Genomic DNA, 9,030 nt, shown 5'->3' with positions numbered 1-9,030 from the left:
ATAAAGTGAGCCATTTAAGTTTTAAAAATTACATTAAGGTAAAATATTAATTTTATTTAAGTCTTTATCTACTACTTAAGTCTTTTCTTTTTAAAATTTTATTTAATTAATTTTTAGCTGCGTTGGGTCTTCGTTGCTGCGTGCGGGCTTTCTCTAGTCATGGCGAGTGGGGGCTACTCTTCGCTGCGGTGCACGGGCTTCTCATTGCGACGGCTTCTCTTCTTGTGGAGCACGGGCTCTAGGCACTCAGGCTTCAGTAGTTGTGGCTCGCGGGCTCAGTAGTTGTGGCTCGCGGGTTCTAGAGCGCAGGCTCAGTAGTTGTGGTGCATGGGCTTAGCTGCTCCGCGGCATGTGGGATCTTCCCGGACCAGGGCTTGAACCCGTGTCCCCTGCATTGGCAGGCGGATTCTTAACCACTGTGCACTGGAGAAGTCCCCTTAAATTTTATTTTTTAAAAAATTGAAGTATAGTTGATTTACACTTAAATCTTTCTCTTAAAGTCCAATTTTGAAATTAAATTACTGTAAGAAAAGTTTATCTATCCAGACTGACCTTGATTTTCTTAATAAGAGTCCTGGGATAAAGAAGATGATGTCAGCCTGACTGTGGGCCAGTCTGCAGTGACCACATCCAGGGTCCACGGATCAAATGAGGAACTGGTTTGAGAGAAATCAGAAGTTTTAGTATGTTTGGTTGTTAAGAACAGACATATTTCTTGAACTGAAATGTTTTCATTTGTTCAAGAAATTTAATGGACTTTCATTTGACAGTGAAAAAAAAAGGGCAGGGATTGTGTCTTATTCTTTCTTTGTCCCTAGTACTGCTCCTGGCACATGGCCAGTATTCACAACATGTTTGATTGATGAATGAATGAAGAAATACATGGAATGTTATGTTATGGTGTGAGATGGAGGTTGGAAAAGTGAGAAGAAAGTTTTCACATCCTTGGAGAGGATGCTCTTGGATTGTAGTGACCCCTCCTGGGTGTCTGTCTATTCCAGGCCCTTCCTTCCTTCAGTCTTTAGGTCTTGTGGACCCCACTGGCCAGAGCTGATTGGATCAGGGTGGGGATGAGATCCAAAACTCTCTCTCCAGGAACTGGGGTTAAGGCATCCTTGTCTGTCTGTCTCTGCTGGGCGCTTGAATTAAGGACTTGTAAACTGGGGAGTCCTGGGGCAGCAACCTCCTGCCGAGTGCACAGAGAGGCAAAGCTCTTTAGGGAGAGCTATAGAGAGAGGCAGGAGCTAGGGATCGGGTTCCACTGAGGGGACAGAGTTGTCTGCTTGTTGCTTCCATTCTGCCCCGGGATACTGAGATACCCCTGTATCCTCCTTGTTCATCCTCCTCTTTGCTTAAACCCATTCTAGTGGGTTTCTGTTCATTTCATCAAAACAACTTGACAAAGATGAGACATTTTGAAATTCACTTTCCGTTTCTGGCTTGAGTTTTCATGAAGGAGAATACAGACTATGAAGTATGTCAGAGGCATACGATAAAGTCTCCTCTTTATTGGCAGGAGAAAATTTTTAAGTGCCCAATTCTAAGAATTATCCAGCATTTTTCTTCCTGATATTCCTCCCCCAGTATAATCCTGTGAAAGAGTGTAATTCTGTGGTTATTTCTGTCTATTGATGGTAGACGATATACATAGTGTTTTCCAAATTTAAAAAGGCAACTCAGAAAGCAAACTGTCTCAAACAAGATCTGGTACATACATTTTTTTTGCAGACATAATTTATAACTCCTGGGAAAAAATTAGCATTCCCGAGCAATTTTCTGATAGACCTTAAGGAGGTTAAGATATCCTTTTGGAAAGTTATGTGCCTATCTACCCACCCAACTGACCATCTGCCTTTTTTGGAGTCTGAGGTCACCATGCATATTTTATATTGTATCATATCGAAGTATAACTCAAAACTTCTAAAAGCATGATTCTTAATTCTTACATAAATATGAAACAGCATGTGTCACAGATTTATTTAACACATTAATGAGAGATCCAGCTAGTTTAAAAATTATGGGAAATATTGAATATCATCAATGGAAGAATGCAAAACTGGTTAATGTCCTACATGACAATAAAACGGTAACTTTTGTGATTATATTTTCTCCCAGACAGAAATCATTTCATTTGTACAGGACAGAAACCTACTAGTTAACCTGTAACTTCATAGTCTGCTCTCTAATTAATGGTAATAATTCAGGCACAGATGCATTCTTCTGAAGAATTAAATAATCCTTGGGTGGACCAGTTATTAAACGATTTTCTACTCTAAGACTGAAAAGTCACACAAGTTTCTTTCTTTCTTATTTCCAAGTTTTGGAAAATTTTTCTTAACAGCCAACTTTTTTTTTTTCTATAAATATCTCTAACAGAAGGGATATCTTTAAATTGGCTGGCTCTTCTCTTGTGGAAAATTTTAAATAAAACTTTGACACATGCTCTTTTCAATTTGACTAAGAAATTGCTTTAACACTTCAGTATTAAAAATTATTAGTGAGGTCATTCAAATATCAGAAAGCAGCTGTTTCTTTGATAGACTATCTCATTTGTTTTTGAAAATCTAAGGCCATACCCAAAGGCCCAAACTAAAACACACAGTGTAAAGGCAATTTAAATAACAAGGAACTCTTCATGCATTTATACCATTTTTGATTTTCATCGTTAATTTTTTCCAAACATTTAAGCAATGAATTGGCTATATTCAGCTATAGGTAGAAAATATTGTTTGGATTAAAATGTAAATTCTTTTTATAAAGTGTCATTATCTTATTAGAACATTGCACTTTGGCAAAAAATAGATGTAGTTTTATTACATACATTCGATGCTAGCATCTAACACATTGTAATTGCACACCCTACTTGTTACATGTCACTGTTAGACATTGAGGTCTGTCTACTGGTTTTATAGGTAATATTTTCTCCATCTTTAGATAGAAATATTTTGGTAAACCATGATTCTATAAATATACGATACAATGGAAAATTCTTTTCTGTTTCTTTTTCAGTGTGTACCTTTTCAGTTTAATCCTGTGGTAATTTTATGTTTTCTCAGATAAGAAAAAGCATTTATCCTGTGTGTGTTGCTTACCATATTATAAGATTTTATTTTTAGTGCAAAGTCTAAGTTTTAATTATAAAAGTATTTGTATCCCTAAATATGTTTGTTTTGTATCAGATTGATGTTGAGCAACTGATAATTGTTGAAAGGTTGTTAGAGCAAAGCTGAGGTTTCCCTGAGGAAGAAGGAGTCGCCTGTGGGCTTTGGCTTCCACTCCAGCCCAGGAGCTTCCAGCCTGATCTTGCCAGCCTGCCCTAAGGATTTTAGGCCTGCCAGCCCTCACAACTGTGGAAGCCAATTCCTTGAAATAGATCTCTTTATATGTAAATGTATATAGTTCACTTGTGTGGTGTGTGTGTGTGTGTGTGTGCATATGTGTGCGCATGTGTTTGTATACGTGTTATTCTCCTGGTTCAGTTTCGCTGGTAGAACTCTGACTGTTACACCTTTGAAATTGGTAAAGAAAGCTAGGAACTTGCAAACTGCTCCCTCTTTCCCTAGGAAGAAACTCCCTTTGAAGAGCATAACTCTTTAAAATTGGCCCCCCAGGGGGGAAGGAGGGGTGGGATGAATTGGGAGATTGGGATTGACATATATACACTACTATGTATAGAATAGGTAACTAATGAGAACCTATTGTATAGCACAGGGAACTCTACTCAATGCTCTGTGATGACCTAAATGGGAAGGAAATCCAAAAAAGAGGGGATATATGTATACGTATAGCTGATTCACTTTGCTGTACAGCACAAAGTAACACAACATTGTAAAGCAACTATACTTCAATAAAGATTTTTAAAAAATGGCCCCCCAAGTCTGAGAAGTTTATATTTTCTGTTACTTTAAATCTCTCCTTCTTTCTGTAATTCTTCTATTCATTAGTATTTCCCAGCTTGAATAAAGGTCATTACGCACACACCAGCCTCAAGTTAATGTTGTTCAGAGGACTTAGAGGATGGGGCAGTGTTAAATGTGCAGCTGTCAAAATCATGGCTCTCAATCGCAGTCAACAGAAATTTACTGTTGCAAATTTTTTGTTTGCTGGACTGAAGCAAAAAAAAAAAAAAAGAAAAAGAAAAAAGGACTGGATTAAAAGGACAATTGGGCAGCTCAGAATAGCTGAGAAAGTTGGACAGTGATGCTTGGAAAATGGCCCGGAGGATCTGTCAGCCGCAGCCAGGAGCTGGTCAGACACCTGCCACAAAACCAGCCTGTTCATGATACTGCTACCTCCCTGACCTACTACTGGATGCACTGCTTAGGGGGCCACTGCTGCCACGGCTGGCTAGGAAATTTACTCAGGGTTGTTGCTGACACTGTCCACCAGAATGCATTCTCCACCGCCCCACGTCTTTGGGTCATCAGCTCCTGGTTCAAGTCCAAGGTTGATGCAATTGATTGGGTCACATGCCTGGGTCACCTGCTGGTCCCCTAGCGGTGAGGAGGTCGGGAGAATATTTGGTACTTTTGGCTTCTATATGGGAAAGAGAGCTCTGCTTGGTGGGAAATTCTCCAAATACAGGGAGGGGAATTGGATGGGGGTCAAAGAGGAAAAATGTCCACTACAGTGCCTTCGGGCACCACCCCTCTGTGGAAGCTAGCAGGGAGGTAGCAGCCTAGACTCCATGGAGCAGTCATGCTGGAGCACCTGGCTGTTACCAGCACGGAAGCAGAGCTGGATGAGACCGGAAGAAGCATGTGGGGCAGCCAAATGGCTGGAGGGCACCCGAGGATGGTGCCCTTGGGCCTCATGGACCATGGAGGACCAGAGGGGAAAAAGGCATCTGCAGAGAGTGGCTTGGCCAACACCCACAGATCCTTATAGGAACATCTCTGAATGATGCCTGTGGAGAGGGGCCATGCCTGCAGCCCTTCTCATTACCATCATCCAAAGGATGGCTCACCTCCAGGCGCCTGCTCAACTTCTAGCAGGACTGATGCCCACTTGTGCCTGGAGGCTTTGCTTGGCTCATCTTAGCAAAAGGGAGGCTATCCCTGCTTCAGTATCCAAGGGTATTTGTAAGCCCTTTAACCCCTGCCTGCAAAACAGAGTTGGGATTCTGGACACCAAGGGAGACGGTGGTGGTCGTGGAGTAAAAGAGATGCCACCTGCCCAGCAGCTGTATTTGGGAGGATCTGAATAACACCATCTAGAGGTTTTATTCATGGATTGTTTCACTTCTGCCACTCCTCCTTGCCTCAGGTTGGGACAGTGGTGAAAGTTACCTCTAGTCTGAGACTGTCCAATGTATAATTCATGTTTGTAAAATAAAATTGACCCACAAAAAATCTAATGGTTGGCAGTTGCCATATCACTTAGGAATGCTTTCAGTTGCAGGGAACAGAAAACACCATGTACAAAGCTTTAATTTCCCATCTAACAAGTGGTCTGGAATTGGCAGTTGCTATTGTTGGTTCAGACTCAAAGACATTAAAGCTATCATTTTTGTAATTCAAAGGGCTGTTCCCTGATGGTCATTACAATGGACTGAATGTTTGTGTTCCCCCTAAATTTCATATGTTGAAACAGTAATCCTAATATGATGTTATTAAAATGTGGGGCCTTTGGTACTTCATTAGGTCATGAGGGTGGAGCCCTCATAAATGGGGTTAGTGCCCCTTATAAGAAGAGGTCAGTGAGTTAGCTAGCTCTATTTCTGTCATGTAAAGATACAATGAGATGTCAGCATTGGTAACCTGCAAGAGAGCTCTCATCAGAACCAGACCAGGCTGGCACCTTAATTTCGGACTTCCAACCCCTAGAACTATGAGAAATGTTTATGTTCTTTATAAGTTATCCAGTCTATGATACTTCTTTATAGTAGCTCCAACTGACTAAGACAGTCATAATGTAGCTGATTGCAACAGCTCCAGGGATCATGGTTGCATTCCAACTGCAAGAAGGTGTGAAGGGGACAGCTGAATCCGTCTCTTTCCTGAGGAAAGCAAAGGCATTCCCAGGGGCCCTAGTAGACTGACTTTTATGGTTCACCAGCCAGAATCATGCCACATAGCTACCTATAACTACAAGGGACCCTGGGAAATATTTGCCATTTCCTGCATATATAGGAGAGGTAGATGTTTCTTTGCCAATCTTATTCTTCTTAATGAGACTGAAAAATGTGTGGGTTAGCCAACCAACAGTGAATTCTTCCACTGCCAAGTCTATAACTCAACTTAATATTAATTTGTGAATAATCCCTTCACTGTCTATTGATGCTTGCTAGCCCACAATTTGTGACCAGCAACAAAAGTTTCCCCTCCAAATTATGGAAGTAAAATGGTTAACAAAATTCTCTCCAGTAATCAATTTTTTTTTTAAATTAGAAGTTACCATTATATCATTTTAGTGACAGACAAATACAATCAATTTCGTGGACTGCTACATTGCTGACAAAGCATTGTAAAGCATTGTGATTTTGAAAATCACATGTGGGGGGAAAAAACTGTATAATTTTTAAGTCTTGAAATAGATTATAAACACAGTACAAAAAAGGAGACTCGGTTTCTAGTCCTGTCTCAGTTATTACACAGCTTTGTGGCCTCCAACAAGTTGGTCTTTGTTTTCTTTTCCATACAGTGATAATCTTTTCTATACAATAAAATTGTGATCTACATTAGTTATTGTCAGATCTGAAATTTCATGATTCTATGTAATTAGTCTTGGTGTCTTTGATTCTGTGTGGGTGGACAATAAATACATTGCTACATGTTCATTCATTTGGTTTTCTTACATTCAAGAGCTATTTTTTGAACACCTACTGTGTGTTGGGCAACGGAAGCACCAAGGATAAATCTCTTGTTAAAAGACCAATTTAAGTGGGGATTTTAGTTTGAGGTTTACTTTAAAATTTTTTAGGGAAAAGAATTGAATTATTTTCCTTAAAGCAGATTTGCCCAATTCCTTTCAATGGTGGGGTTATTTCCAGCCGTGGTCAGAGAGGGCAGGACCTAAGGAACCCGCAGGGTCCTCTGGCTCAAGCATCTTCCCTGCCACCCTGTCATCTCACTCAAGGTTCCTATCACTGGGCTGACTCCATCTCCAGAAGATCAAGTCTAAGAGAATAGGTGCAGGAGGGGCGTGAGAACGGGCTGAGATAGCTATCTGCCCAGCAACAACTAACTGCTGGGATTAATCTAGACTATTAGGAAGCCAGAAGGGCATCCTCTGAGGGTGGTGCCCCAGGCAGGAAGTTATGGACCCCTATAGCTAGGGAAGGTCTGGGACTCAGGCCAGACCCAAGGAGGTCTGCTCTAGCTTGGGGATCCTAAACAATGTATACCTCTCTGAAAGCAAAGAAGAAATTTTAGCAGGAAGAGAAGACCAAAGACAAAAATATCTAGTTCACAGTTTTGCCTAAGATGGTACAGACCAGGGAACTACAGGACTGTTTTGAAAGTGTTAGCTCTGGCTTTCTTTCTGAAATCAGCCAGACTTGTGTTGGTGTGTCATCATTTCTGGAGGTGCCCCTCTCTCCTGCTAGCCCCTCACCTTCACCTTCTGTCACCTCAACACAGGCATACCTAGTTTTATTGCTCTTTGCTTTATCGGGCTTCACAGATAGTGTTTGTTTTTTTTTTTTTTTACAAAATGAAGGTTTATGGCAACGTTGTGTGGAGCAAATCTAATGGCACAATTTTTCCAACAGCTTTTACTCACTTGGTGTCTCTGTGTCACATTTTGGTAATTCTCAAAATATTTCAGACTTCTTCATCATTATTATATTTGTTAGGGTGATCTGTGACCGGTGATCTTTGGTGTTACTATTGCAAAAAGATTACAACTGGCTGAAGGCTCAGATGATGGTTAGCATATTTTAGCAATGAAGTATTTTTAAACTAAGGTATGTACACTGTTTGGACATAATACTATCGCACATTTAATAGACCACAGTATGGCATAGACATAAGTTTTCTATGCACTGAGAAACCAAAAAATTCATGTGACTCACTTTATTGCAGTAGTTGCTGTATTGCAGTGGCCTGGAATTGAACCTGCAATGTATCTGAGGTGCCTGTATAGTCCAGAGCTTAAACACCAGATGGAGTCAAGTTTCAGGGCTCACAACCTCTTTCTGGTTATGGTCCTGGGGAACTCTCTGTCTCCTCTGTAATACAGTGATAATAGTGATAATGGCCAAGTTTAGAGGGTGTCTTAAGATATGATTTAACTCACAATCATGACCTAGAAGAGTGTTACCTCTTATTTCCCATTCTCACACTTACCCACTACAGACACCCTCTTTTCCTGGGCTGTCTTTCCTGGCCAAGCTGAGTTTTCATCTGTGTTAAAAGAATAACTTTTTTCTTGAGGGCCTGGTTTTGAATCTTCCAAGGTGATTACTGGGTGCACAGCGAACTCTGACAATATGCTACTGAGAGAAACAGGAAGATGACACTCCCTAGAACCAAACAACGTCATTTAACATTTTCTTAGTTTCTGAAGAGTGTTTCGAGTTTGTACTGCTTCATGTTTTCTTTCCTAGTAAGAATTTGAACAATCGGTATTTAGTAGCCCTTATGAACGGATGCAATCTTCTTCCCATGGAGACTTGGAGCTGGTCTCCCTAGAATTTATAGTCTAGTAGATTTGAATTGTTTAATACAGTAGCCAGCAGTCATATTAACTATCGAGCATTTGAAATGAGACCGGTCTGATCTGAAACCTACTGTTCGTGTAAAATACACAAAAAAATTTGAGGATGTAGTATAGTTAACACAAGTTCGTGGTTCACATCTGCAAAACAACTCAGGAAACGTGCATCAGATACGGCTGCGTAGGTACTTCACAGAGGAGCTAAAGCAGAGGATATGGGGGAAGGCCCGTCCCAGGGAGGCCCCATAGGGTCCGGCTCGGTTACAGCTGATAAAAAGAATCTAAAGTATCTCACGAATAATTGTTATATTGATAACATGTTGAAATAATATTTTGGATATATAGGGTTAAACGAAACATTGCTAAAATAAT

Source organism: Delphinapterus leucas, chromosome 3, assembly GCF_059928025.1.
Source record: "Delphinapterus leucas isolate spDelLeu-1000000601 "Yukka" chromosome 3, BTC_Dleu_Yukka2, whole genome shotgun sequence".
NCBI classification, from domain to species: Eukaryota; Metazoa; Chordata; class Mammalia; order Artiodactyla; family Monodontidae; genus Delphinapterus; species Delphinapterus leucas.
The sequence above is the reverse complement of the archived record's forward strand: the minus strand, read 5'-3'. Positions refer to the sequence as shown.